The following is a 7,938-nucleotide window of genomic DNA, read 5'->3' as shown; positions in this document are numbered from 1 at the left end:
GATCCATTCCAATTCCGATTCCAAACCTCTATTCCCGCAAACCAAATGTGGCCTAGGATGTTCTGTCCGTGTACGTTATGTAGGGTTTTGTACTTTGTAGACTGGTTTTACATAAGTTGGTTAATCAGGGTTGTTTAAGACAGAAATACTCTAACGGTACATGACAAAATATTAACTTAATGTTAGATAATGGTGGTGGGTCTGATGCCTTTATTATTGTTTTTTCTGTGATATAAGAAAGCATTTAAAGGGATGGAAATAATAGTTGAAATATTTCATCCTAAAAAGCTTTCAGTTATTTTACCGGGGAGCATTGCACTGGCACAAAAAATATGGGAGTGTAATTTCATTATATAGCTTTTCAGATATTTTTTTGAGTCTTAATGATATTTATGGTTGCCTTCCCTCCATTGGAAGTAAAATTGAGGATTTTATTTTTCTTTCAAATTTTACTTTGTTTTCTAATGAATTAAAATTTACACTCTTTTCATTTGTACTTTCATGCATTTTGTACTAGTTCAAAGGAAATTTCATCACAAATAAATAGAACTTAAAAGGAAAAACCCAAACATATCTATGAATGGAAACACGGGGCGGGTTTGGGCAGGGATCATATTCCTTGTCCTCAATCCTGATTTTGAAATAAATTCCATCTCCGATCCTAATCCCCGTCAGGATAAAAGTTATCTTCATCCTAATCCTCGATGGAGACAAGTTCCCCATGGGGACCCAAATACCCAAATTATTTTAATTAACAGTATTTAAAAAAATACATAAAATAAAGGAAAACTTCAAAATATAAATAATATTTTAAATATATTTTGATTATATAATACAAATAATTATCATATATATAATAATATATATTTAACATGAATAATATTTAATAATATAATCAGGGCCGGAACGGGGCAAGGACTTCGCTCCCCATCCCCGGTTGGGGATCCCTATTAATCCCCATACCCACCCCACCAAGGCAATCTCCATCCCTAACCCCATTGGGTCGGGGAGGCTGGGTACCTAGCCGAGATAGGGAAAATTGCCATTCCTAAACACATTCCACTCGTAAGAGTAACTTTTATTCCTTTTGAGTTTTCAAATTAGTATTGTTTTTATTTTTATTTTTTTTTGTAGATGAAAATTAGTACTATTAAAGATTATTGCTAAAGTTAGGTCACCCCACCCAGAGATGTAACATTAAGGTTGCGTTTGGTACCATCGTTGTTTCTACCTGAAATGTTTTGAGTTGATCAATATAAATTGTGCATAATGTTTCCAATAAATTTGTCACCTAACCAGATTTTTTAAGTCAGTTTTCACCCTAAACTGTTTAATTGCCAAAAAAAATGTCAACTCAGTCAACAACCTAATGATTTGGTTGTTTGAACCATTAAACCATTTGATCCAGTCAATGGTTCATTGGGTAGACATTAATTCTCCTTTTGTGTATTTTTTATCCATTTCTATCATTAATTACAATTAGGGCTGCAAATCGGGTTGGCCCCGAGTTAATAGTTTACACTATTTCGGGCTTGGGCCTATGAAAATTTGACAAATTCCCAACCCTAACCCGAAAAAGTTGCACCCTTAATTACAATGATTATCATTTATTACATTTATTTTTCTTTAATATGATAAATATAAACTATTAGGGACATGCTGATATTTTCTTTTATTTATATTATTTAATTTTTTTTGCTACAAACTTACATTATTTGAGGTCTGGTTGGTCATAATTAGAATCGGAATCAAAATCCCTTGGGATCGGAATCAGAATGGTCTATTCCCCTCACTTGTTTGGTTCAAACTAGAATTGGAATTAGAATGATAATTGGCTAGAATGGATTCTTATTCCTAGGGGAGGGGGATGGAATTAATGGACCATTCCAATTTCGATTCCAGAGCCCTATTCTCGCAAACCAAATAGACCCTTAAATTTATGATATCATGAATTTTATTTGATATAAATGATATTATAAGTTGAGTTAGGCCTTGTTTGGAATTTATGTGAAGTCCGTTTTGTGGAAAGCTCCACATAGAGTTTTTCAACTTTTTTTATCATGTCTTCGTACAAAAAAACGCACAAAAAGCTACCCCTTAACCAAACGGTCTTCATGCTACTAAAATCTCAATGCAAAAACTCACATCATCTTTTAGCTATATCTAATTAAAAAATCTTTCAAAAAAAGACTAACCAAACGATACCTCATTCAACACCCAAACAATTGCACAACTGACCCACTACCTAGGATAAAAAATGATTCTATTTCTAGATCTGGTTTTTAAAACACTGATTTCTATTATGGTTCTGTTTTGGGAATTAACTTTTGCCTAGAACTATCCCACAATTAGAAGAGATTTATCTTTAAGGGTGGTGATCCAGTCACATTTAACTTCTTATAAACCATGAAAAACCCTAATCATTAAAGGGTACTTATTTTAACAGACAAAAATACCTCTATGAATTTTCTTTTTTGTCGTTATAATAAGGGGTATTTACTGTCTTTTCACATTGAATACAACCTCTCTCATAAAAAATGGTATGTACCAAAATCAGCCACCCATCTGAAAATTTGTCTCTCTATTTGTGGCTGTTAGGGCTTATCCCGCTGGGCTAATCCCCAGTTAAGCACAAAATCTAGAGCGGGCCCACATATTTCATTAGATTAATAATAATTAATGGCATCGCAGTACATGGACCATCTTATGTATGCCCATAAAAAGAATATAAACAACTCGACCGTTACATTTGTCAGCATGTCTTTTTTCGTAATTTTGCATCGACATCATTAGACGCAGACGCCGTTCTTTAGTTCCGTTACTAACGGCGTTTCATAACGGATTAGGGTTGGTTGGGAATCAGCCTGGGGTGGGAGTGGGACCGGGAGGGACCCACCACTACCCATACGAGGAATCTGTTCAATTGGGCTGTTCTCTTTCCTAGTCATTTTCGTACGGAAGCCAACGGTTTGATTAAAGGTATCTGTAATTCGTTATTTCTCAAGTAAAGATTAGTTACGGTGCAATTAAGGCACAGTTAATTGTGTGTGTACTCGCACACTTTAAACAGATAACGCGATGGTCCCCACACCGTCCGCTAGACGCTAGTTGGTCCACCACCACGATCATCGATCGCCATCGACGGCAGATGGCTGTCCTCCACATTTTCGACAGACGTCCAGATCAAAGGAGCCAATCAATATCAGAAAATGATCATAGCGTACAGAAACAAAACTTCCTGCATGATGAGAATGAACGTCCAGATCTCCGAATGGTTGTCTTGTTAATTTCACACAACAAATGAGTCGTGAGGATGGATACAGATGTACTCTTCCGCTATTTGGTTTGCAATCAGGGGCGGGTACTACGGTTGGAATGGGCTCAAGTGGGGCCCAAATCACTCACGAAAGTGAAGTGAGACGATGAGATTAACGAGGATGGTTTTGTTTAATAATGAAGAAAAGGACGGGACTGAGAAGAACGTATGCCGGTCATAGTCAACTTGAAATGAGAGATGATAAATCAGGCGGCGTGATCTTTCTCTTTCAGGTGGGGGCCACCTGGGGTCTGATGTGCATCTGTGTTGCCTCGAATCCTCCCTCCTCGGCTCCTCCCCCTCTTCGCTTCTTCGCCGAGACCGGATCTGCTCCTCACATCGCGCCTCACATACACATTCTATCATATATATTAAGAACATCTCTCGTATTTATTTGTTATTATTCACGAGAGATGTTTCCAATATACGGTGGATGTATATGTGAGGCGCCCATTTGTGAGACAGATCCCGTCACCTCTTCGCCCATTCTCTACTGCCCAAAACGGTCAATCTGTAACTGATCGTACTTGCACTCAAAAAGTTTATCTTTTTTTTTTCTTCCAGAAATTGAAATCAAATCATATTAAAATCTGAATATCTGAGGTCGGGTCTTGAAAACTACGGAGGGAGAGGGAGAGGGAGAGGGAGAGGGAGAGGGACCGACCAGACTAGTAGAAGTTGGGTCCAAAATTTTGGATCCAACTCTGTAACTGGTTTCATCCAGATTAGTAGGACTAGGACCTGAGTCCAGTATTGTCACGCCAAGCAGTTTACCAGTTATGGGCCGAAGCCCCTATGCCAATTATGAACTGGGTTCTTAATTGCTGCAGAATGCAGATGTAAAGAGTACAAGTCCCACGGATTAGTAGTTAAAATTGGTTACCCACCCGGAATCCACTGAGCCCATGTGAATTCCTGTACATCCGCTCTGACTCTGCCTGATCATCTTATTAACCGCTGAGAAATTCCCTTCTATCAATATGTGGATCCTTTTTCCTGTTGGTCCGCTTCCCGAACTCTCCCCCCTCTCTCTCTCCTTAAAAAAAAGAAAAAAGAAAAAAGAAAAATTCGATAGGTATCTTGTATATTTTAGGTCGAGTGTTAATTTAATATCCAAATTTTAAAACGTGTTAATCTAATACTTAAATTAAATTTTCATTTTGCGATGATTTAATACCCGACGTTAATTTATCATCAGTCAAAACCATCAATCAGATGTGGTTTAAATAATTTTATAATATCAAAAATAACTTTAATGATAATATTCGGACTATTTTACCCTATTCCCCTTCCTCTTCAATTTGGGTTGAAGGAATGGCTGACAACGATCCTCAACCTTCAGCAACACTGCCTGCGGTGGAGGGAGCACCGGCAGCCGAACTCCCTTAATTCCTCCACCACCGCCAACGCCTCCGATGCCAGCACCAGAAGATCCCGGAGCAAGTGAGTTCCCGTCACTAAATAGAGAAGGGGGAGCAGAACGATCCCCTGTCGGTCGCTCGGCAGCTCCATCACTAACTCTAAACAATCGAAGGAAACCCTTGATCTTCCGCCGACTGCTTCGCATCTTCATCTGTAATCATCTTAAAATTTTAACACAAATTAATAAAGTGGCCAAGTTCTGAAAATTCCCGCAGCTTCACTGCTGCAACTAATAAATTTACAACGTTTAACTAGAAGAATATGCTAAAAGATCAAAACCACCATTAAATGTTTCGAAGTAAACAGATGTCACAGGTCTGTTTCCTCCGAAATCATCTGCATTTGATTATAACACCAATCTCAAACAACAAAACTCAAGTATTACAACAAAGAAAAAAAAGGCGACAAATAAACAAAACTTGTTTCTGTGATTAATTCATTTATCCTTCTATACATATTTATATTTTTATTCTCTCCGAAATTTACAGAGGAGAATATACTGTAAGCTTCAAAGTGAAACAAGTAAGAAACGAAACACAACTGAGTTTTGATCTCTGAATCACACAACTTCAACCGTTGTACAATGTAGGTTTGGCAATTTCTCTAGCAAGTCGAACGTTAGCATCACACTCTTGGCTTTGCCGTCCGGTCAGAAGATCCCACCGGAAACAATGGAGCCGGCGTGGTTCGTTCGCACGGCCCGAACCGCTTGGCTTGCATGCACTTGTGCTTCCTCCAAGGGGTCATGTGCATCCTGTTTTCTTTCATGCATTCCTTTCCTTAGCAGCAGAGCACAAGATCTTGATTCGGGTTCTTAGCCTTTCAGCCTTTCCAACGAAAATTTCGGGAAGCCGGTTCATTAACCAGTTGTATTCATCCTTTGCTCTTGCCACCTCGAACTCAGCCCGGAAATTCAATTCAATCACCACTCTCACTCCCCCTTCTTAGGACTTTTCTCCAGCACATCCAAGTAGGTGTGTTCTCCTGCAACCAGGTGAAAATAGAGTGAACCACAGTTCTTCAATTGATCAAACTCCGCTTAAAATCATCAAGCTCCATAATTTTTGAGACGGAAGTAGGAATCATGCATACCTGATGGGATGTCTGGAGAGCTCCTCCACTTTGACTTGCATATGGCACAGTCGTAACCGGCCTTGCGAAGATGGTCCGAAACTTCTCGCTGCAAGCACCTTCGGCAACCTCCGGTTATCGGCCTCCGGAAAACGCAAATATTTTCTTTCAACTGGGATTCTCTTAGGGCAAATTTGGTTGAGCTCATCGGTGCCTTCGATTCGGAAGCAAGTCTTGTTGGTGTTAGAAAAGATTTTGAGGGAGCGAGTAGCAGCGGAGAGAAGAGGAGAGATGACTAGGTGGTGACGAAGACGAAGGGGAGAAGACATCGTAGTCGATGTTCTTCACGGCGTTCCGACGTTCCAACTTCAGCCTCCGTGGGCTGGAGAAAGATGATAAAAAGCAATAGCAAAAAGACTACCCTATTTGTCTCTTCCGGCGCCGGCAACAAGTCTTCTCCAGCAACGACGGAGTAAAATAGGGGACGCAACAATGTTCCAGCGACGATAACAAGTCGTCTTCTTCGGCAACGGCACTGAATTCTCCGATTTCAATTTTTCCAGTGACGCATTCGCTTGACATCACCGGCGTCACGAGCTGGGACATTTTCTTAATTTTGATCGGAAATCTATAAATAATTGATGAATAATTAAGTCTTTTTATCTTCTAATCAACGAAGAATTAACGTTAGATATACTAAATTGTTATAAAATGAAAATTCAGTACTAAATTATAGCATTTTGAAAATGCTAAAGCACAAAATTGTTGAAATATCAGAGCTAGAGCCTAGAGCATCAACAATGAAGTCGGGGCCACTTGTTCAGGTACAGATACGGGAAGAAATCACAGCAAATTGAGCCAGAGTGTGAGCCACTTGATTTGCCGTTGGCTTAGTATGGCTGATTGAGATGAACGGGAAGAAATCACTGTATGAATGCGCCACGGTGGAGTTAAAAGATTCCACCAACAGAAGATTTGTTACTTGTAAAGCATCGGGAATTTGGATAGTGGGGTGTTTTTGGCATGTAATGCAAGTATAATTATTTATTGTTTTTATTTTTAAACACATAGGCAACATTAAATAACACATGGCACACCTAATTTATAAATCCCTAAAAGTAGAATTGGCTTCCAAGGGGTCATGTGCATCTTGTTTTCTTTCATGCATTCCCAATTCAATTCTATTATATCGAATCTCGAATTTGAAATCAGATTTTCAAATATCGATGACATTCCTACTTAAACTTCTTTCTGACATAGTTTCAAGTAGACCCCCTCTAATAGAATTTTCTAAAAAATGGCATAAAAATATCTAAAATATCCATACAATTACTTTTAACAAAAATGTTTGTTTTCCAAATTTTCTCTTCATATGAATCACTACCCCAAATCCTTCCAATCTCTTCTGAAATTGATTTATTTTTCAAAGTTGCTCTTCATATCAATCACTTAAAGGTAAAGCTGCAACATTTAAATTCTCTTTGCTTTTGTTCTTCATAAAATTTGTATTGTTTCTTTTTTCCGTAGAAACCAGTCTCAATAATAATTGCATGGATATTTTGAACATTTTCATATTTTTTTCAAAGATTTTTCCAGAGAGGATCTACTTGCAACTCTATTAGAAACTTTATGGGAGGTGATTGCAAAAACAAAACGAAAATGCAACACAATGATTCCACACAAAGAAAAGATATCAACATAAGAAAATAAGATTTTGGTTTGATGAAACCTAACTTCCTACATGAAGGCAAAACGGAAATGCAACACAATGATTCCACACATGTTCTTAAACAACAAAAAGAGAGGATGTCAGACCCAATCCACTCAATCCCATAAGAAACACCAATATTCAACCAAACTTATATTTACAAATACTTCAATTATAGTAGATGTCAACGGATCGGGTCAGTGTGGGTCTACCATTTGGCCCGACCCATTGAATCTCTAGTGCCATATGGTGAAATTGAAATGGCCAAGTATTTGGTTGCACATTCCATTTTTAACCGTTTGGTTAGGCGGAATAGGAATTGAGTTTCTAATTGAGGGAATAGTCATTCCATTTCTCTCCCATTCCCTTGATAATGAGAATTTCATTCCAACTGATTTCAATTCTGATTCCGGTCTGAAAC

General features: G+C 38.3%; 1 pseudogene across 1 annotated transcript; it reads right to left on the bottom strand.

Annotated features, from left to right (window-relative positions):
• Positions 1-5,145: 5,145 nt before the first annotated feature.
• LOC104608349 (uncharacterized) lies at positions 5,146-6,881 on the bottom strand (annotated as a pseudogene). The gene is made up of 2 exons (XR_016077807.1): positions 5,831-6,881; positions 5,146-5,722 (listed from the first exon to the last, which is right to left on the bottom strand). The product of XR_016077807.1 is annotated as an uncharacterized LOC104608349 (transcript).
• Positions 6,882-7,938: the final 1,057 nt, after the last annotated feature.

Source organism: Nelumbo nucifera, chromosome 6 (genome assembly GCF_055504915.1).
Source record: "Nelumbo nucifera cultivar China Antique chromosome 6, China Antique-T2T, whole genome shotgun sequence".
NCBI lineage: Eukaryota > Viridiplantae > Streptophyta > Magnoliopsida > Proteales > Nelumbonaceae > Nelumbo > Nelumbo nucifera.
Note: the sequence above shows the minus strand (reverse complement) of the source record. Positions and strands in the feature narration are given on the sequence as shown.